This window comes from Pinus tabuliformis, chromosome J, assembly GCF_031772625.1.
Source record: "Pinus tabuliformis cultivar Carrire ecotype Pingquan chromosome J, CPIR1, whole genome shotgun sequence".
NCBI lineage: Eukaryota > Viridiplantae > Streptophyta > Pinopsida > Pinales > Pinaceae > Pinus > Pinus tabuliformis.
In genome coordinates this window covers 325,370,908-325,395,866 of record NC_142295.1, presented here as the reverse complement: position 1 = coordinate 325,395,866, position 24,959 = coordinate 325,370,908, and positions in this window count along the sequence as shown.

Sequence of the window (24,959 nt, the reverse complement as noted above, 5' to 3'; positions counted from 1 at the left end):
CAAGTGTCATTTTGGAAGCTTCCTGAGCATTGACACCTTGACGAATGACTGTGCCACTTGGCCAAACTCGCCCAGCGCAGGTAGCCTTCTTTGCAATTGACATTCAGCGCAGGTACATATTGGAGCAGTTGACATTCAGCGCAGATGCTCAGTGGAGCAGTTGACATGATCCAGAATTAGCTTGTTTTTGAGTGTTTTCAGGTGGAGAACTGATATTTAGTGCTGTGGTTTGCTGACCTTGTTCCTCTAGGGGTAGGAACAACATGTTTAGGGACTTTGGATCCCTTAGATTATTGACATTTCATGCTTCATGCTGTAAGGCACAAAAATGTCTATAACAGGGATCTTTGCCATGACCAAGAGGAAATGACAACTATTTTCTGTGACAACACCTAACTAATTGCATTGTCAAAGAATTATGTTTTTCTAAAGAGGACCAAGCATATTGATGCTAAATATAATTTTATCAGAGAGTTGATTAACAAATATGAAATTGCGTTGCAACACTACATGTCAATGGAACAATTTGTTGATATTTTCACGAATGCATTGGTATGTGAAAATTTTGTTTATCTAAGAGATTGTATGGGGATTACCAATGGCGAAAGTTTTTATTAAGGGGGAAATTTGGAAATATTAATCCCAACCACTGCCTTAAACACACTAACAAACACCATGCTTTCCCAGTCAGCTACTGCACAGTTGTGATTTTGTTTGCTAGAAAAACGACTGAAGTCAGAGCAGAAGTACAATGCTGACCATTCCACAACATATCAGAGAATTTAAGGCACTTAATGAAGTTTGGTAAATAAATATGGGAAACAATTCACCGCAACTTTTTCCCACACTCCGTAACACCACCTGCAAGTTCAGATGACCAATTACTATGTAAAATCACCCATGCTGCCTATTAATTATTTGCTCTATCATGTATTAATGTCAAATTTTTATGTTGAGATAAATATGGATGCAAAAGTCATTTTTTATTTTGGGCAAGTTAGAGAGCAAGAAAGAGGGTGAAAATCATGGAGAAAATATTGGTGGGTCGTGAAAACTAGTTTTACGGAGTTTTACAGACATTTACTCCACAACCCTAGTGATGCATAAATCACATTAAGTCTATTGTCTTTTTCACTTCACTTATTTATAGCTATAATTAAATATATATTGAAAAAAAGAATATCCTATGTATTCACCTACATATAATTTACCATACCGAGCTACAAACCCCATGCAGCGGGGTCCCCCATGAAGTGCCTTTCCTTCAACTGCAGGGGTTTGGCTAGTTCCCCTAAAAAACAAGCTCTTAAGCGACTTTTTGAGGTCGAATTGCCGGATATCATCCTTCTACAGGAGACCCTGGGTTCTGCAGAGTCCATAACTCATGCCCTAAATTCGATTGCGCCTAGGTGGCATTTCATCGGGCTGGATGCCATGGGCAGATCAGGCGGATTGGCCATAGGTTTCAACCCTTACTCCATTAGAATGGACTCATCCTGGGGAGGACTGGGCTTTTTGGGTGCTGACATTTTCTCAAAGGACCTGGGCCTGTCATTGCGAATTATCAATATCTACGGACCTTGCCAGCAGAGAGAAGGATTTTGGCGAACCCTCCTCGGTAGGACTCTGATGAACGCGGAGAATTTAATCCTGGGGGGTGACCTAAACTTCTCTTTGGGGTTTCGTGAATCATGGGGTTCTTCTGCACAGGCCGACTCCATAACAGATTTCATGCGAAGTCTGCTCGAACAACATGATCTAATTGATATCCCCATGCATCACCCTCTTCCTACATGGCGAAATCGAAGGATTGGGCCTGCAGCACTGGCCCGTAGGCTCGACCGTTTTCTGATGAAAGGAACGCTGGTGCGCCATCTTCATCATTATAAGCAGTGGGTGGGTGCAGGGGGTATATCTGATCACTCCCCAATTCTGATGGAGGTTATGGGCCCCTTCCCAAAACCAAAAGCCCCTTTCAAATTCAATCACCTCTGGCTACAGGATCCTGGCTTCTCCAAAATTGTCACGGAATACTGGCTAGCCCACCCTATCAGTAGAGAATCTTCGCTGGCAAGGGGTTTTGTCAAAAACCTGACTGAACTCAAACATATTGTGATTGAGTGGGCGAAAGCGAAAAAGGCCAAGGATGATGAGCAACTCATCTCGGTGGAAGAGGACATAAAAACTCTATTGGATGAGCATAACCTGGGCTTTATTTCTGAAGAGAACAAGAATCGGCTTGTTGCATTGGAGAAGCAGAAGCAAAGTATCCTCAAACTAAGAGAGGAATCGATTAGGCTGAGGAGCAGGGCTATCTGGCTAAAGGCGGGAGATGAGAACTCCAGATTCTTTCATAACTTTGCAAATGGGAGGAGAGTGGCTAACACCATCTGGAACCTCCCCATTCCGGATGGGGGCCTGGCGGACTCTTTCAACAAGCTCTCCCGATTAGGCACATCCCACTTCAAAGGCATCTTCAAAAGCCCTGAGGGTACAAACCTAGCAGAAATCATCAATGTGGCCTCTCATTTTCCGAGGTTTGTAAACAATGAAGATCTGGAGGACCTTACTGCACCGGTTACCATGAATGAACTTGAGAACACCATCAAGTGGTTTCAGAAAGAAAAGAGTCCTGGCCCTGATGGATGGACCATCGAGTTCTATCTGGCATTCTTTGACACCATAGGGGAAGACATCTTGAGAGTTGTGGAGGAAAGTAGAACCTCTGGACAGCTCTACCATGCCATAAACTCCACCTTCATTGCTCTCATCCCCAAATCGGACTCTCCATCATCCTTTGCTGACTTTCGTCCCATTTCGCTCTGCAATGTCCTTTATAAAATCATATCCAAGATCATTGCCAACCGGATCAGGCCCATCTTGTCTAAGCATATCGCTCCTCAGCAATTTGCCTTTTTGGAAAATAGACAGATTCATGAAGCCATTGGCTCTGCGCAGGAAGCCATTCACTCCATATGGACTAAGCATCTCAAAAGCATTCTCCTCAAAATAGACCTCTCCAAGGCTTTTGATCGAGTCAGCTGGCTCTATATCAAGATGATTCTTATCCATCTGGGGTTCCCTCATCAGCTCATCACTTGGATTATGGCTTGCATCACTTCACCCACCTATAGTATTCTGATTAACGGAGCTGCATCTCACTTCTTCCACTCGGAGAGAGGACTCCGACAGGGGTGCCCTCTATCCCCCCTACTTTTCCTTTTGGTAATGGAAGCGCTCAGCCGTCTCATCATTTCAGCAAAAAGGGAGGGATCCATCAGGGGACTCAAAATTACAGAGGAATGCTATCTGACTCATCTTCTGTTTGTAGACGATGTCCTTATCCTCCTTGATGGCAGTATTCAGGACACATCATCCTTCAACAGAATCCTAAAGCTGTTCGCACATGCCACTGGGATGGAGGTAAACAAGGAAAAGTCTACCATCACATTGGTGGGCACCTCTGTAAATGAATCCTTCTCTGCAAAGCATGCTTTTCCATATTCCACTCAGCCCTTGGATAGGGGACTAAAATATCTTGGCTACTGGCTAAAACCCACAAACCAAAAAATAGCTGACTGGGTTTGGTTGGTCTCCAAGATAGAAAAGAAAATATCATGCTGGTACTTCAGGTACCTCTCCAGAGCTGGAAGACTAACCCTGATCAAATCAGTCTTAGAAGCGACCCCTGTTTTTTGGATGGCTCTTGCTTGGATCCCACGGAACATCCTTGCAAAGATCCAGAGACTCTGCAACAGATATCTGTGGGCTGGTAATGAAGAGAAGCGCACCTTTGCATGGATTGCTTGGAACAAGATTGCACTACCCAAGAAATGGGGAGGCTGGGGCTTAAAGGATCTAGCATCTTTTGCAAATGCTCTGGCAGCCAAAATGGGATGGGCCCTGCTGACTTCACACAGCCTATGGACAGACATCTCCTACCATAAGTACATCTGGCCCCTCAACACCATCGATTGGGCTCGGCTTCCCAACTGGAACAGATCTGGCATCTCTTCTATTTGGAAAGCCCTCCTGCACTCCCTCCCTCTCATCAGGAACAATATTGTTTGGCGCATCAGGAATGGAAACAGTGCCCGCATAGGCATTGACCCCTGGAGTGGCTGTGGGGGCAGACACAGGCTCCCTCATGATCTGATTGAATTTCTCAATTCCCGCGGTATCAGGGTGATCGCTCAGATTGCAGATCAAGAGGGCTCTGATATCTTCCACCAGGCCTGGATGACCGCTGCACAATTAAATCTCCCGAACAGATGGCTCATACCTTGGCGAGAATTCTGTGCTGCGCTCACTGAATCTCATATCAGAATAGTGGAGGGCCCAGATGAGCTCATTTGGCAGCAGGCTGAAAGTGGGTTATATACTCCACGAGAGGGATACAAACAAATCATCATACACAGGAAACCAGAGGTACTAGACAGATGGTGGCACCATATCTGGAAGCTATCAGCGTCGCCCAGATCAAAACTATTCACATGGTGTGTCCTCCGTAATAGATTACCCACTGGCGAAAACCTCAAGCGCAGGGCTATATATGGGCCTTCGAGATGTGTGCTGTGTAAATCCGACATAGAATCAACTGAACATCTATTCATGCGATGCCCCACTGTACAACATATTTGGCAAAACATCAAACCTTATGTGCATTACTCGGGTGAATGGATTGGTACAGACCTTATCAATACATGGATTGAATGGGGAAACAAACACAGGGGCTCGAAGGTTGTGAACCTTCCCATCATCGTAAACTGGTCTATCTGGAGGACCAGGAACAAAATGATATTTGAAGACCGGGAGGCTCAGTGGCCACTCATAGAAGCTGGCATCATATCTGCATACAATGAACTACCGAACCCTCCGCCCCCAAGACAGCGTAGACAGACCCCTCCACCTAATATTGATCTGGGCACCCCGTGGGCTTTTTTTGATGGGGCAGCAAATGCACAAAGCTGCGGTGGGGGAATCATCCTTCACAAATCCGCGAGTCATTATTACCACATCAAAGTGGGATTGGGAGTCGGAACTAACAATTATGCAGAGCTCATATCCCTTCGACATCTGCTTCATTTTGCATTAAGTCACCAATGCACCAGCATCAACATTTTTGGCGATTCTCAGATAGTCACAAATTGGATCAATAGAACAACTGCTTGTCACTCACACACACTAAATGTCTTGCTTGATGAAGTCTTTATATTTAAGGAAGCATTTAACCAAATCCATGTTTCTCATATATACAGAGAACATAACCAGGATGCTGACAAGCTTTCCAAGGAGGCCGCGTTGATGGAGAATGGATTATGGGAAATCACAGAATTTTTGGATCAGCAGGAGCGGAAATATTACCATCGGCCATTTATAGACCCGACATATCCAACAGCGGGTCTACAGGCGACATAACTTACAGCTTTTTGACAGCAGTTATATATAAAATGACTGTATAACATGATATATATTTTTTGTATAGACTGATGAATGCCAAAAGTGGCATCAATTTTTACACAGCATACAGAGAAATGTAACAGAATCATATTCAGCATAGATATGCAAATTTTGAGAAAATGTACAGCAAAACAGTGAACAAAGGCATATGCTTCACAGCATCTACATATGTAATCTTTCATATATTAATGAAATATTACGGATTTTTCCAGTGGAAAAAAAAATATAATTTACCATACAACTAGGGTAATTGCTCCATGGCTTGTGCCCAAGGGTTATCAAAATTTCTCACATCACACATGAATTGATTAATCCAATCATTAATAAATACCTCTTTCGGTCACTTTCCTCTTTCAGACGGATGTAACCCATTGCATGCTTTAAATTATGTAAAGTGATGGAATAATCTTCAATAGTGGAATTATATTTAACGTTAAGCATGACAAAATTACTAAGTGGTCTCCTAATATTTTGTAAGGCTTTTTTACTTTCTGCCACCTTAATGTTGAAGTTATCTAGCTTTTCATCGTGAGTCATCAATTCATGGACATTTCAAATGCATTCACATCTTTTATGTGGAAGAATATGTCAGATATTTGTTTCCTAATTTTTTCATGGTCAATAACCAACTCTCTAACTATTCCCAACTTCTATTTTGAACGTATTTTGATTTTCTACCATTTTTTATTTAATTGAAAGTAACATTTTTGGTGTTTCAGTTAGAGTAATTATTTTTACCTTTTTTGCAAACAATTTGACATATTTATTGTTCAAATAATCATCTTTGTTTACTGCTCTATATGCTTCAATGCAATAATCATTCATCCTAACACAACCCACCTATCAATAATATGCCAACTCATGTATATATATATATATATATATATATATATATATATATATATATATATATATATATATATATATATATATATATATATATATATATATATATATATATATATATATATATATATATATATATATATATATATATATATATCGAGAGAGAGAGAGAGAGAGAGAGAGAGAGAGAGAGAGAGAGAGAGAGTTAATTAGGGTTATCTAAGATGTTTGGGAAGAATGGTTGTCATTTTTCCCATGCAAGTGACATGATCGTGAGAAATATTGTTGTGATTAAAGATATAAAAAGAAATTTATCATAGGAATTTGAGATGAAGGATCTTGGAAATATGCACTATTGTCTAGCTCTTGAAGTATGGAGAGATAATGTAAAGACTTTAATCACACAAAGCAAATATACAAATGAGGTACTAAAGAGATTTCATATGAATGGATGTAAGGGAGTGAGTACTCCATTGGAACAAAATATCAAATTTAGAAATGATTGCATAAAATAGATGAATGGAAAATTGTATCGACAATTAGTGGGAAGCCTGAATTACCTCACTACCACTAGATGAGACATTTCTTATGTAGTAAACATACTTAGTCAATTCATGGCTAAGCCTCATGAAAGCCATTGGATAGCTACAAAAAGCGTCCTTCGATATTTAAAGGGAACTATGAATTTTGGTATTGAATATATTAATGATTGTAATATGAATTGACAAGTCATTCTGATTCTGACTGGGCCAGAAATCCCAATGATAGGAAATCCACCATTGGATATGTGTTCAATATAGGATCAAGAGCTATATCATGGAGCACTAAGAAACAACCAATAGTTTCCTTGTCATTAGTTGAAGCAGAGTATAAATCATTATGTAGTGCCACCTGTGAAGCAATATGGCTTATAAGGATACTTGAAGATGTTGGAGAAGCTCAACAAGAACCTATAGTGATCAGATGTGATAATCAAAACACCATCAAATTGGCAAACAACCTTATATGTCATGCAAGGTCAAATCATATAGACACACAACACCATTTTGTAAGGGAAAAATTCCAATCAAATGAAACTGACTTAATATGTTGTAATACAAATGAAAATGTGGCTTACATATTCACTAACCCTCTTGGGAAGGAGAAATTTGAGATTTGTAAAATTAAGCTGTGTGTTGTAGAAAATCTAGATTATTTTGTCAGCCTAGCTGAGACTTAGACGAGAAGGCATGTTAATTAAGAGTATGTTTGTGTCTTATGTATTGTGCTATAACACATTTTGTGTGTTTTTCGTATGGTTGGAATTAAGGGGGAGTGTTGGATAACAATAATTCCAACTTACCAAGTTATCAACCACATTAAATGCACCAAAAAGGTTGTCTCATGATTTCTGGAGAGTTCACCTAAATTCTTGATGATTTCAACTAAATTCTTGAGGAAGTTATCACCAGTGACAATGCATACAGTTGATAAGCTTCATCATCATGTATAAAAGTCGTTCTTTGGAAATGGAAAGATCAAGTTGTTGTTCTCTAATTTTTAGATTTAGTTTGGAAGGGATAAAATCGTAGTCATTGTTTTAAAGATAATCTTGGCCAAACTATATTATTTAGATGGAGATGGATTCTTGACCAAGTTGATGATGTGAGAGGATTCGGAGAAACGATTGATGATGGCATGAGGATGTGCATTCTTATTGTTTGAGCATGACAGTTGGATTAGCTACCCGACTAGTTCAAGTCATGGGGGTTGACGGCGTACAAAGATGTGTTAGCATTGTGTTGGAGTATCATGACAGTAGTTCACATGATGAGGTCGACACGATATGTTGCAGTAAGCATGTAGTTTCAGTTGGATGGGCCAGCCTTCCACAATGGAGTAGTACGTGGAGATTGCAATAGGATGTGGTTGATGATCATGGATTGAGGAGACTTTCTGATGTATGACATACCAGTGGTTTATATGGCATTGGTATGTATATCTTGGTGACAGATGGTTGCTGAGATGAGAGATTGTAAAGGACGATAATGATTTCAAGTGGGAGAGAATGTGAGGACCACGAACCGGAGGTGACACAGTAGCATGCATGGAGGCGACGAGCTGAGGATCTGTGGCATGGTTGGAAGAAATACGAAGTGTTTTGAAGTTATTTGAGTATATAGGCCGTGGGCGGTCCTGGCAGGCTGACGAGCGGGCAAGGCCAAATGATATGAGACATGACGGATGGGTTGGTCGACGGGTGAGCCAACCCATTCAAGAAGTGAAATGAAAGTTCAAACGGAGATATGATGGGTCGGCCAGCATGGAGACACAACGTTTCATGCAATGGGCGAGCGATATATATTGGTGGCTTAGAGATGGAGCTAAGGCATGGAAAAATGCACAAGTTCAAGAGTGTTCAAGCTAGAGCGAAGGTGAAAGTGCGAGTTGGTTTGAAATCTAGGCGAAGGTGTAGGCAGATGAGTGTAGGGCCGAAGCACCTGAGCCAAAATGAAGGAAAGTCATTCGAAGGTGTTTGTTCAGGAATGTCATTCGAAGGCATCCATTCAAGAAAGTTGTTTGAAGGTGTTCATTTAGGAAAGTCGTTCAAAAGGCATTCTTTCAGGAAAGTCTTTCGAAGGTGTCTATTTAGGAAATTCGTTCAAAGGCATCTATTCAGGAAAGTCATTCGAAGGCATCCACTTAGGAAAGTCGTACAAATGCATCCATTTAGGAGAGTCATTTGAAGGCATTCGTGTAGGGTCGCTTGAGGGCATGGTAGGGCGTCCGGGCGAACAGTCGTTCAGGAAATCGTTTGAGGGAGTTCGTGTAAAGAGTCGTTCGAGGGCACAAGATGGTGTTCATTCGAGAAGTCGGGTGAGGGCACGGTAGGGAATTCGGCCGAACGACGATTGAAACGAAACATGTGAAGGGTGTTTGAGTGAACGACATGTTCGGGCAGAAACGGTGAACGGTGAATGAAGGGCGAGTTGGTGAAATGCGCCTGGGTCAAACGAAACAAAGAATCGTGTGACGGTTGAAGGCGTTAGTGAACACGCGAGCCATGCACGAGGAACACAAGCTACATGACAATTCAGGCGACTCTACCCAGGGTTGGGCAAGGCCGCACGACGAGTGCAGGAAGTGAATTTTGTATAAGTGTAAAGGTGAAATTTGATGTTTCCCTTGGATCTAAACTTATATGTAATTCTGAAGATTAGCATTATTACTACGGGAAGGCTCATTATAAGGAGTTTCCCCTCCTAGTTATACTATTGTGTATTTCATCTTAATGCAGATTCATGGTATGAAGTTACTATGATAAATGGTATAACGAAATATATTCTTAGCTGTTGAAAAATAAACTAAGTATCGAAAGTAGGTGTAGTCCACGATCACAAGTATTGGTGAAAAGAAAGTGGTCGATGGTGCCGCACCTCCTATAGTACGGTTGGAAGATTACCGCCAGTGTAGGGGCATGACACCCTATGTCCTTTAGGTGCCTTTAAAGGAAAGAAAATTTTAGATTTAATATAACTATACGTTAAAGTTATGAAATTCACAATAGGATTAAGACGTTCAAGTAAAAAATAAAATCTATTTCCAATTACTTTAACTTATTTAATTTCTTAAGTCGATTCCTACAGACAATATCTCTTTTAATTTCTTCAAACTTGTAACCTTAGTCTAGGTGAAAATGATGTTGGGACTCCATGTTGTTTGATTGGGGAGCTTTTCCTAAGAAAATGCAAGAAAGGAAATATATTCAAATCAAATATCAGATAAAAATAATAATACCATTTAATAATATAATTCACATTCTAACTATAATATAATTTGCATTTATTATTTGTTGGATATGAAAGATTGTGATTCACCTTCTCTCTGATTTGCAATCACATTTGTTACCTCAACTTGACCAAGATATTTATGCAGTATGCTATTAAGAAAACCCGATTTAGTTTCATCACTAAAAGGTTTAAAGTAAGCTCTTAAAAGAGTCACATTCACCACCAACATAAATATGTAGAAGTATAGTGGCATTTGGTGAAATGACCACATTATTATTAATAATATACAAAGATATTATATATATATGTGTGTGTGTGTGTGTGTGTGTGTGTGTGTGTATAGATATATATATAAACGTACTATTGACTGTAGAAGATGAGCTCCCAACACTTACTGAAGTGGGATTACATTTTCTTGCAATTGTTGATGAAAATGAGGTGAACCCAATACAACAATGGCATTTGGTTTTCATTGTTTTTAGGAAACACAACAAAATTGAAATGATGTTAAAAGCATAGACTTGATTTTTGAAGTGAAAAATACAATACTCTTCATAAGTTAAGAAAATTATTATTATCAACATAGCTCCATCTTAAGTACAGATCTAACATGACCCTAGAGGGATCAAGTTTATTCGCGTGTTAACTAATTTATCAACATGAATTAGTTAAAATAGATCTTGAAATAGTTTGAATAGATTCATCTTCTGTACGGATCTAACATGAGAAACATGAGCAGAGAGAGATCAAATTTCTTCACGTGTTGACTAATTTATCAACATAGATTAGATAAAATAGATTGTGAAATAGTTAATTTAAATCTTTCGTTGAAATATTTTTGAAAAGATCTTACTCTCTCTCTCTCTCTCTCTCGCACACACACACACACACACATATATACTTATAATTGCAGTACAACATATTCATTCTTTTTAATTATTTTAATTATATCCCAACATTATTTTTATATTTAGAACATAATTGTTAAACACATACATGGCAGAAACAAAATATTAAAGATAAGCAGGAGAGTACACTTATTATTAACAAATGATATACATTTATAGCACATGGTGTGACCCTTGGATTCATATTCTAAGTGTCTCTTGGACTCTTTTCGTTGTTCAGCTTCCACACTAACCCTTAGAGGATTAGTTGTCCAAAATTCCCCCCCTTAATCCGAAGGGTTATGTATGAGTCCAAGAAGAGAGTTGTAATACAAAACGTGCAAAAAATGCATGGCAGCACTAGGCTGAATTTGCTCTCTGAAATGTTGGTATGAAGGGCAGTGGTTTAAGGATGACCACCAACACTGGAATGCTTAGTGCAGTTCCCAGAACTCTTCCAAGTCTGGCATGAAGCTCAGGTCTTTTGCTAGAGGAAGTGCTCCTAATGTTTTGAAGAGGGAAACCTTCAACCATGAAAGGGAGGTCTCATCCCACATAAAGGCGAGAATCTCAACCTGAAAAGGGAGGTCTCAACCTATGATGATCTAAGGATTACTGCTAGCTCTGAAATGCTTAATGCAATTCCTGGAACTCTTCCGAAACTGGTAAGAAGCTGAAGTCTTATGGTTGAGGAAGCATCCCCAATTCTCTGAAGAGGTGCAACAAACTGAAGGCATGCTCAGGGGCATCTTTGTCTCTGGTGACAACTCTTAACCTGGTATGGCAGATTATCGCTCAGGCTTGCTTGATGTGACTTTGAAGCTTGTAGATGACCATCATTTCCCCCTCATCAGATACAAGGTGAGATGATGGAGAAAACTCAACTGCAAGACTATTCAATACTCTAGAACAAGTTCTGACATGTGACTGGAATATCTTCTTGGTTGTTGATTCCCATTGCCAAGAAGCGATCCATCCAAGATGAATCTTTGATCTTGCAGGAGGTTTGTTTCTGAAGCATTTGTTTGAAGAATGACTAGTTTTAGAACAGTGCTTACATGGATGAAGATCAAAACAATGATCTTTTATATGGCCAACTTGGTGATAGTGTTGGCATTTCACAATATATTGTTGTTGTTGTGGAAGAGGGGAAGAATCTGAAATAACTAAAGGTGAACTGTCATGAGGAGCAAGTGAAGATGAACCGTCCTGAAGAAATCCAACACTTTGAAATTGGATTGGTTTGGAGTAGTCTAGAATATGAAAGGACATGTCCTTGTCATATCAGGAACAACTTCTTGCTTATTATGGACAAGCTCTTCCCAAGGCCTGATGACTGACTTGGGAAGTGCGGATTGAATTTCTGCATTTGCATGTAACTCTGCTACTTTATTGGGCACTGGATCTTATTGAACTTCAACAATATTGACTTGTTGTTGACAGGTGGCTGTCTCAATGTTCTAAATAGAAACAGGTTCAGAATTATGTCTATTTTGATGTAGATCTTCTTATTGTAGCTGTGATTCAATCTGCAAAAAAATGATCTTTTCCTATGCATTATGTAGGAAGGTCTAAATGTCACAGAGAGTGTCTTTACTAATTTTCATTGTGTTGTCAGCAATTGACACGATTATAGTTCTCAATAACTTCAATAATCAATGAATTTTTTTCATTATTTAAACAACTCAAGTCAACAAATGATCACAAATGTACTGGTAAAGGAAAATAGCTAACAATGCAATATTCTTCAAAATTAAATGTGCCCAATGATAAATATTGTCCTTGAAAAACGATTCTCCCTTGTGTGTGGCTATAAAATAAATTCTTCTACTCTATTCTAGCAAATGAAAAGTTTCATTGGAAGAGTTCAAGCTCACAATCTACTATGATTTTCAAAAGAGCCAAATCCTAGCATATATATCCCTCAATAATTAATGTCACATGACATTCTTCTAATACATGCAAAATTATTTGACAAGACTTGAAAAACTTTGCAAGATTCCTGGGGTATTTGGAGAGAGTTCCACCGTGGTAAAATCGAATGGACATAAGGTAGCCCAGAAAATCAAGACCTGCAGGCTGTAATACCTTACTGTCTTCTAGCAATCCCACCTTATTTCACTAAAAAACTATATCAAACTAGCATAAATACTGATGTAAAACACCTCATGTTCAATGCATAATGTTGCACAATCATCAAAATTATAACATATAGCCACTTGGAGCAAGATGCTTAAGAAAATGACGATGTGGTCTTTGAAAACCCTGTGAAAAACTACGGCCTCATCGACATCGATGAGCTGAGGGCCACCATTATACCTGACACAGGTTTGGTCTCTGTCATGAATTTCTTTAGGATTGAAACAACTCACTGAAAACAACAATGGATAGCCATAACTCCTTCTGACCTGGGAATTTCAATCGGTGCCTCGCAGTAATTAGTGCAAGAACAATGATGTGGGCTCTTCGCAATTTTTTTTTTCTGAGTAAAGACTATTCTATTATGTATAAAAAAGATAAAAAATATTTACAGAGAGGTTTGAACCTCTGAGGGGGCTGTAGCCTGCCCTCTGTCAAAAAAACTGTTGCAGTTAGCACTTAGCCCTCTGTTTACATAGATGAAAAACAAAAGCCCAAAACTCAATAGAGCTAGATAGGATCTACACTTTGTTTCCAGCCGCCCTATTACAAAATGCAGTTCTATGCAGCTATTACAAAAAGCTGGAAAGCCAGAATCATAAGCTGGAAGATGAGAAAAAACCATACTGAAAATACCAGAAATCATACCCACTGAGAAATACATCCAAAAAAAACCGCAGTCCTGAGATGACTTGCTGAGATAGAGGAAGTTATGCCTGAGGTGGCAAGTCTGTATCTTCTTCATTAGCTTTGCGGGGAGAGCTAACCCATTCAACCATCACATTATCTTCTACTTCCATATTGTTGCAGCCTGGAGGAGTCACAAGATGGAGTAGAATTGTGCCGGCACACAAGCAATGATATCCTCATGAGAAGAGGCTTGCTGATGGCGCGAATCCTCTTGATGACCTTCAGCCTGCAGCGCCACTGGATTATTGAGGACATCACCCGCCATGCTTCCTTGAGAGTCACTAGAATTATGAGAAAGAGACCTGTCCTTGGAGTTTTCATCAGAGCCTGTGAGCTCATCTTCTTCCTCTGAGAAGATGACTGTAATGATAGCGGAGATAATTGGCTTGTTTAGCCTACTTTTAAATTTGAAGCGTGAAGAGTGAAAAGAACTGTTTAGGGACGGACCGGAGTGGTCTGATGACGGTGAGGCCGGCGAGACAGAAGCTAACGGGGAAATGCACCGAGGACCAGATCCACCCCGACCCCTAACACCTCCACGAGCTCCTGAACTACTACCCCGCCGGGAAATTCCACGACGCCGGGCCATTGCAGAAAGGATTGATAAACTGAAAGGGCTAAAGGATTGAGGGAGAAAGAAAGACGACCCGCCCCAATCTAAAAGAAACAGGAGTGAACAGACCTCTGAATTGAAGACCCCCAGGGATAACTCCGCACAGAGAGTATACAGAACCACGAGAAATATCCCAGCACTGACGGACTGAACCCCACACCCTGCCCAGACAACTTCAACAAAGACCGAAACGAGACCTCTTACAGAGATGGGCCAGAGGAGAAATGACTGACCATACCAGATACCTACCGGAAGAATCAAGACCAAATACCTGAAGCTGGCTAGATGCGAGCGCCTATGGAGCCATGGTGGCTTCCAAATGCTCTGCCCTGCGCCGAAATTCTGAGAACATATCCGCCCGAGAATGTCACTGCCTGAATAAACCAGAGAGAATGTCGAGGCCAGAACAACTGAACCGCAACTTGTGCTCACCATCCTGAAATCCTTACCCCGCTTGCCTTGAACCCAATGCATCATAAATGCGAGTAAATGATCTGCCAGAAATCGCCAACCTAATCCGCAGTAATGCCAGATACCGGCGTCGCTTGCTTGAGCATTAACAGCTCATTAAGGCACCTGCATCCGGGTGGGCTCTTCGCATTTCAATTCCCAAGGACCAAGCTTTTGATTATCTTGAGGGCTTCGAGGTAGTGAACAGTAAAGATCCCATTAACGGTTGGCCTTTACTCGCGCTATCTTATTTTGAGCCTTCAACAATCAATCTTGCGCACACCAGCGTTCAATCCTCCACAGCTTTCAAACTATTCCATGTTCATTAATTGGTCTCCATGCTCATGACACACAAAATAGGACCAATGCAACAACAAATTACAACAGTGCAACTAACTGAAACTCCACATTTCTAACCATGCCCAACAAGTACACTTTGTTGGTGGGTTGCGATTATCCCAATACCGCATATGAACTTCATGGATGTGTGCAAGACGCACTGACGATGTGAGACTTGCTGATTGATCATTATGGATTTCCCCAAAAGAACATTAATCTCCTCATCCAGTCGAGTGAGTTGCGTAATAAGAGGCCCACTGGCAAAAACATACACAATGCTCTCATCGCTATGGTTGACCGTGCCAAGTCTGAATCAGACGTTCTATTTTTTCAATACAGCGGTCATAGCACTTGCGATCCCTTACCTGACATCACCAACGATGTCAACGATAAAGAGTGTATTGTCCCATGCGATTACAACACTCACTTACAGGTGAACATTTCCAATTTATAATGAAGGACGTGCACCCAGGAACAACTTTCACCTTGTTTTTCAACAATGGTGTAAGTAGGGGTTTGATTGACAATGATATGGAACAAACAGATTCGGATCAATAAATAGCACAACGCTCGAGGATGAGAACGTTAATTCCATTGGACTCATTGTTAGGCATATTGAGACATCGGACCAATAACTCTAATATGGAAGCTGAAGATATTAAAAATTTTCTGTATCTGGAACTTGGTGATGTAGCCAGCTACACAGTTAGAAGGCTACTTAATTACGTCGATGAGGTTAAATAGCTACATCCCAACATGAGCATTTGATTGAGTGGATGCAGGCCCAACGAGAATTGTATCGATGTGTTCCCTTATGGAGATCCAAGAGGCTATGGAGTATTTTTCACAGTGGGAGCAGAGCGATATATGGTAGGGAGCAGCGTTCAGCATGACAGAGGGAGGAGGCTGAGCGCAGTCCAAAGGATAGCGTTACAACCTGTGGTGTCTTTCTATAATGGCATGTTATAATTGTGATTGTTACAATTGAAACTGAAATGTTTTCACAGGATACCAGCATTACAACCTGAATAGCGTTACAACGTATGAGCAATAGGAGCAGGGCAGAGAGCCAAATTTAGGTCCTGTGTTCAACTGTAATGGAATTGAGCAGGTGGAATATGGAACTGAGTGCAACACTGAGCTTGAGAATGGAATGAATACCACGACTAATGCCAGCAACAAAGCAGTGTGTCAGAGAGCGTCCAGAATGGCAGAGCTACACTTCTGCAATGGTAGAGAGTGGTTACATTGGTAGAGAGGGACAGGTCTGGCAATATTCCTCTTTGCAGTCACAGGGGCAGGTCTGCTCACAACAGAGGAATGGCAGAGTTGATAGAGGTAACAACCTCTATTCTAACAAATGCTCAGAAAGGTATAATCAGGAGGAGAGCATTGGTTTACAAAGGCCACAGAAACAGGTAACTCACACTTGAGTAGGGCAAGAGATCACCTGCTCTGATACCATGTTAAACATATACATGGCAGAAACAGAATATTAAAGATAAGCAGGAGAGTAGACTTATTATTAACAAATTATATACATTTATAGTACATAGTGTGACCCTTGGATTCATACTCCAAGTGTCTTTTGGACTCTTTTGGCTATTCAACATCCACACTAACCCTTAGAGGATTAGGTGTCCAACAATAATTTATTTTTATTTGAGATAACTTATTTTTTATTGTAAATGTATGGATGAGCACGAAGACTGTAGCCCAACATTATTTTTCTATTTAGAACATAATTTATTTTTATTGTAAATGGACGTAGGAGCAGACTTACACGTGCCCTTATATTGGGTGGTAAAATGAGCCTCCCAGCTCAATTTACACGCGCTCTCATATTGGGCTGTCAAAATGAGCTTCTCGGTTCTATTATCACAAGTAAGTTTTCAAATCTAATTGTTACTGGCAACTGTTGGACTCGCCCTTTCAGTTATTGCACTACTACATTACTTTCAACTTCAAATCCACAATTATGTACAGATGGCATTCTATCACTCGCCCTTTCAGTTATTGCACTACTACATTACTTTCAACTTCAAATCCACAATTATGTACAGATGGCATTCTATTTAAAGTTAAAATAGCACATCGAATTTTTTGTCCAATCAAATATTTACAAATTAATTTTTTAAATTACATTTAAAAAATAAATAATTCGTTTCTAAATTTTAACATTAATTTTTATATAAATAAAAACTAAACTAATAACTATCAAAGAGTAAATCAACTATATACAAATTAATAACAAAAATTAAATAAAATATAAATGGAAACTTAAATTTTAAGTTTTTCATATATTAATTTTTAATTTCAACCTTATTTCTAAATTTGGAATTTCATTAGTTTTAAACATTGCAGTTCAATAATCTGAATAATGAAAATTAAAATATATATTTTATTTTTTAACTATTTTAAATTATATATTTATAAAAAAATAATTAATTTAAATATAAAAAAGAAATTTTATTATTTTTAATAATTTTATATTTATATTTTAAATTTAATTATTAATACATTTTCATTAAATAACTTGTCATTATTTATACCAACTTTGTCAGCAAAGCACATTAGAATTGTTTGTTAGAAGAAAAATTTGAACGTGCTATTCGTAAGCTGGTTTAGAGTTTCAATTTTCTTTAGCAATGAGGGGCATGGATAGTGCTGCGGGAGAGGGCTCGATTCCCTCGTTCCGCAGCTAGTCTTCGGAGATGGTCAGGCTGCTGGATCCGTTGGCATTTCCTCCCAAACATCTCGTAGTAGATTTATCGTCCCAAAATATATTAAATTTTTCCTTTTAATATCTAATATTAAAAAATAATATTTTATTTTTAATCATAAATAAAGTATTTTAATGTCAATATTATATAGCATAATTTTATAAATGGTAATGCTTTTCACATTAATCACATCATTAAGATTTGGTTAAGGTTTTGAAACAACTAATATAGTTCATCTTTAAGACAAAAGTGAAAAAATCAATTCATCCTAAAAAATAAATAACATAAATACATCATTACCCAGAATTAGTCATTGGAAATTAGTTATTAGTAAATTAGTTATTAAATTAATTAAAATAATATTACAAAATTGTACTAAGTTATTGATGTTCAGTAAGTAAGCAAAGAGAAGTTGAAGGATCTCATAAGGAAATCAATAAAGTTGAAGATGACATTGCACCAGCAAATGAACAAGAACATACCCTTTTGAAAGAAGGGAAACATTAAATGTATCATTGTAAGCCTAGCTGAGACTTAGACCGGCAGGCAAGTTAAAGTATAGGTCATGAGAAGGCAAGTTAAATTATAGGTCATGAGTAGGCAAGTTAAGGTATAGGTTGTGATTAAGGGGAGGTGTTAGAATAATAATCATGCATGTTCTTATGACGACGAGTAGTTGGTGTGAGTTAGTGATAGTCGACAAGTATAGGTAGAGAGTAAATGATAGTCGGTGGAATTCATGTAGATTCTCTGATTAGGCTTCTATATAAAATAGAAAACTTAGCAATTGTATTCAAAATTAGTAAAAAAATGTTTCTTTGATTATTATAAATTTTTTTTTAGAATTTTTCTTTAATTATTATAAAATTTTGTTGAACTATCCCTCTAACATTGAAAATGGAATTTATAGTTATTGAGAATTCCTTTTTTGTCCAGTTTTGGTCTAGGGTTTCTCTTTTATAAAAGGTTGAAAACATGTTTATGTTTGTACTTATACAAGTTGACTTTAAAGCTAAAATCACTCACATTTTTCTCTTGGTCATTTATTTCTCTATGGAAATTGATTTCTAGTTTCTAATATTGTATTGTTGAAAAAATTCTTAGTTACCAAGTTGTATTAATAATAATAAATCTATTTGTATATGATTTTTATGAATCTAAATTCACCTAATTATAGCTATAATTAAATATATATTGAAAAGAATGGATATCCTATGTATTCACCTACATAGAATTTACAACCTACATAGAATTTAACATACAACTAGGATAATTGATCCATGGCTTGTGCCCAAGGGTTGTCCAAAATTCTCACATTACACATGAATTGATTAATCTAATCATTAATAAATACCTTTTTTGGTTTGTTTCCTCTTTCACACTGATGTAACCCATTCCATGCTCTAAATCATGTAAAGTGATGGAATAATCTTCAATAGTGGAATTATATTTAACATTAAGCACGAAAAAATTACTACGTGTTCTCCTAATATTTTTTAAGGCATTTTTACTTTCTACCACCTTAATGTCAAAGTTATCTTACTTTTCATCATTAGTCATCCATTCATGGACATTTCAAATTCATTCGTATCTTTTATGTCAAAGAAAATGTTAGATCTTTGTTTCTTAATGTTTTCATAGTCCTCAACGAACTCTCTAACTATTCCCAACTTCTATTTTGAACATCTTTTTATTTTCTACCATCTTTGATTTAATTGAAAGAAACATTTTTGGTGTTTCCATTAGAGTCATTACTTTTACCTTTTTGCAAACAATTTTACACATTTGTTGTTCAAATAATCATGTTTATTTACTGCTCTATATGCTTCAATGCAATAATCATTCATCCTAACACAATCTGCCTATCAACAATATGCCAACTCTTACAGGTTATTATTTCGCTCATGTAGGTTCAATTCCATGCAAGTGACATGATCGTGAGAAATATTGTGATGACGGATCTTTGATAGATGCACTATTGTCTATGTCTTGAAGTATGGAGAGATAATGTAAGGACTTTAATCACACAAATAAAATATACAAACAAGGTACTAAAGAGATTTCATACGAATGGATGTAAAGGAGTGAGTACTCCATTGGAACAAAATATCAAATTTAGAAATGATGATGGCATAAAAGAGGTGAATGAAGAATTGTATCAACAATTAATGGGAACCCTAAATTACCTCACTGCCACTAGGCGAGATATTTCTTATGTAGTAAAAATACTTAGTCAACTCATGGCTAAGCCTCATGAAATCCATTGGAAAGCTACAAAAATGGTCCTTCAATATTTAAAGGGAACTACCAATTTTGGTATTGAATATATTAATGATTGTAATGTTGAATTGACAAGTCATTCTAATTCTAAATGGGCTAGAAATCCTCATGACAGGAAATCCACCATTGGACATGTGTTCAATATAGGATCATTAGCTATATCACGGAGCATTAAGAAACAACCAATAGTTTCCTTGTCATTAGTTGAAGCAAAGTATAAATCATTATGTAATGCCACCTATGAAGTAATATAGCTCATAAGGATACTTGAAGATGTTGGAGAAGCTCAACAAGAACCTACAATGATCAGATGTGATAATCAAAACACCATCAAATTGGAGAACAACACTATATGTCATGCAAGGTCAAAGAATATAGAAACACAACATAATTTTGTAAGGGAAAAAGTCCAATCAAAGGAAATTGAATTAGTATGTTGTAATACAAATGAAAATGTGGCTCACATATTCACCTAGCCTCTTAGGAAGGAAAAATTTGAGATTTGTAAATTAAGCTATATGTTGTAGAAAATCTAGATTATTTTGTAAGCCTAGTTGAGACTTAAATGAAAAGGCATGTCTATTAAGAGTATGATTGTGTCTTATCTATTGTGCTATAACACATTTTCTGTGCTTATCACATGGTTGGAATTGAGAGGGAGTGTTGGATAACAATAATTCTAACTTACCAAGTTACCAACCACATTAAATGCACCAAAAAGGTTGTCTCGTGATTTCTGGAGAGTTCACCTAAATTCTTGAAGAAGTTATCACCATTGACAATGCATATAGTTCAGAATCTTCGGCATCATGTATAAAATTCCTTCTTTGAAAATGGAAAGATCAATTTGTTGTTCTATGATTTTTAGATTTAGTTTGGAAGGGATAAAATCACAGTCATTGTTTTAAAGATAATCTTGGCCAAACTATAATGTGTAATTTGTTATTGGTCAAATGTTCGATTTCTATTTAGTTTAACTGAATCTTGAGTAGCAAAGGTTGAATCATCAAGTGATTTATGTAGTAGCATAATTATTGATTAACCTTTGTGTGACACTTGAAAAGCCCAGTATTGTGGATCTTCAATGATCAATGAATAAAAAGTTTTATGGAGGGCCTGTTTGAGCCACTGAACCCAAATTTTCTGATATGATTTTTAGGTTATAAAGTTGTATAAAAATTAGGTGCAAAATAATTCTTAAGAAACAAAAAATATATAATGGCCCAGTATGCAAAAGATATACAGAAAGTATGTTTGGGCCCAATATGAAAATAAATGAAATGGTGGTCCATAGTGTTTGTGGAGATGAGGGTGTCTGGAAAGTGTTTGTTTGTTAGATGAGGAAGTTGAGGCTTCCTAGATGGGAGAGGCCAAAAATTCATGTAGAGGGAGTGGTTTCTCTTATTTGGCAGAGGCCAACAAACCAATGTAATGACATTGAATAATAATAAAAGAATAGAAGCAAAGAGAAAGTTATTTTTTCTCCCAAAATGGTTTCTACCTAAACTTCTTTGTGTCCATATGTGTTGATTCTCGTGTTGTGTTTTGATGTTGTTTTCATGCTTAGTGTTGCTCTTTAATTAATGGTTTAATTGATTTATTAATGAATTGGTAAGAAGTTATTTACCATGATCTAATAAAGTTTTTATTCACACCCAAGCTTTCAACATTAGGCACAATATGCATGTAGCCATTTTAATTATGTCTCTCATAGTTAGTTTTTAATTGGGGTTAGTGAAAATTACTTTTCATTACTCCAAGTTAGCTTCATTTACACTATCATCATCATCATCATCATATTCTAATATGATAGAAATCACTAAAATTGCTTCTCTAAAAGGCTTTAGGAAGTTAGAAGCTTCGAAAGGAAGGATAATTTCAAGAAGAGGGGTTCCTTATAGAAGGTAGTGAGGCAATAGGTGTTTTAATTGAATTGTTCTTAGGGTTTTAAATGATGTGACGAGGGATCTTCCTTGTCAAAGTGTGAAACATCATTATAAATTATTGTCATCTAAGAAATAGATGTCGTAGTTATCAGAAACATAATTCAAGAACAATCATTGGACATCATGGCTTGTTCAGAAGGATTGTCAAGTTTGGCACACTAAGAGACAAATTCTATGAAATGATAGGTTTTAGTGACAATAGACTTAACAAGGCCACAATGAGAGGAAAGAATTCAATGTGAAGCATCTTAGAATTATTCGAAAGCTAGTTGGCAAATATTGTATGGCGTTTTTCTAGTGCTGTAGGTTTTGAAAAAGTACTCATCAAGGTCAATAAGGTTCAAGGATTTAGGGCTGTGAGAAATTGTTTTAGAAGGAAAAACACATTTTTTTTGAAGCCATAGAGAATATTAGTAATTGTAAAATTAATACAAAGGGGAAAATGGGAGTAGAAGGACAATCACATGTGAATATTTCACAACTTTTTCACAGTGCACAGTGCTTGATATTTGAAACGGAGCTCTAAATTTTGGCCAATTCTATTACAATAAACCTTAATGGAGCTTGGATGAGTAGTAACTTTCTAGATGGTGCTTTCCAACCATGGAATTGGGCTTCCATTGGACATAATTACTTGGGATTAATACTACCCAATTATTCAAATAGATGTTCAATATTTATTTATTTTAATCTACAATCAAGTCATCACTAATTACTTTACCATCAACTCTTTAATGATTCCACTAGAAACCTGATTGAGGTTTCTTACTCGTTCATATAGGTTTGGCCAATGGTTTTTAAAACTACCATTCACTGTCAACAATCGATGTGTTAGTTCCACAAGTGTAAGGTTTCGTTATGATTGTGAAATCTTGTTAACCTTTCGAATATTTTGCAACCTTTTCTTTGTAATGTATCCATGATGTTGATTATCCTATCATGTTTTTCATTCAATAATCCTTGGATTTACTTGCAACTTGGGAATCCATTTTATTAAGACTTGTAGATTGATGTTTTCATTTATTGACATGATTTTAATGGTGGTTTGTGCTAATAATTACAAATCATGCATAATATTACATAACACAAAGCCTTCATTTTCCCATGATATCATCAACCTAAGCATTATTTACGAAAAAAAAAACTATGCAATCTCAAACTCTTTCTTAAGAAAACATTTAAGAGGTCAAAGGAAGGGCTAGATGCAACCCCTTTTCAACCTAAACAAAAATATAAGAGGCCATGAGATGGGCTCTCTAGCACCCCAACTTAAGTTCAAATGAATGATTTATAAAATTGAATAAGAGGGAAAATGTTGAGCTATTGGCAACTTCAATTCATCAAACCCCAGCCACAAAAAAATTTAATAATGATTTGAAGAGAGAATTCTCAATTTTTTTAACTCAAAACCTTTTCGGTAAAGACTTCTTCAACAATAACAAAATGTCTACATTAATAATTGAATTATGAGTCCAACTAATATTATTGCATGAAAATAGTTGAAAGTGCTATATGCCATTTTCGAAGATAAAATTATATACATCCTTAAATACATTAACCACCAAAATTACATTTCTAAAATAATAATGAATAAGACAATTTTGTTAAAATGGATTCTCAATAAATTTGAAAAAAAATGTAATTAACAAAACTGCCAAAACCAAACTATCTTAGAGAGAAAATCCTATTATTATTAACCAGGGTGTGCCTAGAGAGTATAAAACCCATAAAATACACTAGATTTGCCTTGAAGAGTATATAGTGATAAGTGATACCTATATCCAGATGCAAGATTATGATAAAAACCCACTAAAAAACAAGTGTTACTTGCAAGATTATGCTAAAATCCCACTCCAACAGAAGGGTGCCTAATGATAGTAATCGTTTTTGAACCTTCACAAATATTAAATAAATCAAATTTTTTTATTAATAAAATCACTCAAAACTACAAGTTCTATGTGCCTCCAAAAATTCTGGTGCACCCAAATTCCAAGTTCCAAGTGTCGTAATAGTTTTTGAACAGTCACAAATATTAAATAAATCATTTTTTTATTAAGCAAATCACTCAAAACCCCAAGTTCTATGTGCCTCCAAAAATTCAGGTGCATCCAAATTCTAAGTTCCAAGTGCCTCCAAAAATTCAGATACCTCCTTAATTCTGGTTTCTTGATTTTTCAAGAATCAAATCACATTGGAAATGTTCCAAACAACTCCTGTCCAAACCCTCAAAAAATAACTACTCTGCTGCTCACTGTACTATTTGTTTCAAACAATATAGTGTTTAGTTGTTTCTTAAAAACTATATGTGCATTATTTTTTAAACCTAAAAAACCTTGCATGATTCAGAATAGTTACATATTTAGATAGTGCAAAGAATACTTTTTTTTCTTCTAAGAATAATTTCATGAAGTATTCCATTAAACCATAGTTCTATTTATTTTCTAATATTAAAACTAAGTTTTCTTTGTAAATGTTAGATTTAGATTAAAAAAAATTAATAAAAACAGTTTCACTCATAATGTTATTTTTAAACATATTTTTATTAGAATTTTTTTATTTTATTGGAATAACAAATAGCCAATATTTGTTTTTTTTGTTTTTTGTTTTAGCTAATAAAAAGAGAAATTTTGTTATTTTATTTGAATTTGTGAAAAAAAATACATTTTATATACTTTATGTGTATTATTTTTTTGCGTAAATCAATAGACGTATATTAGATAATAAATATTACATAGGTTCCTCAAGCTCGCTCGGATTAGGGTTCTGAGGAAAACTCGACGGCGCAGTCTGTACAGCACTTGATCCATTCACGGGCT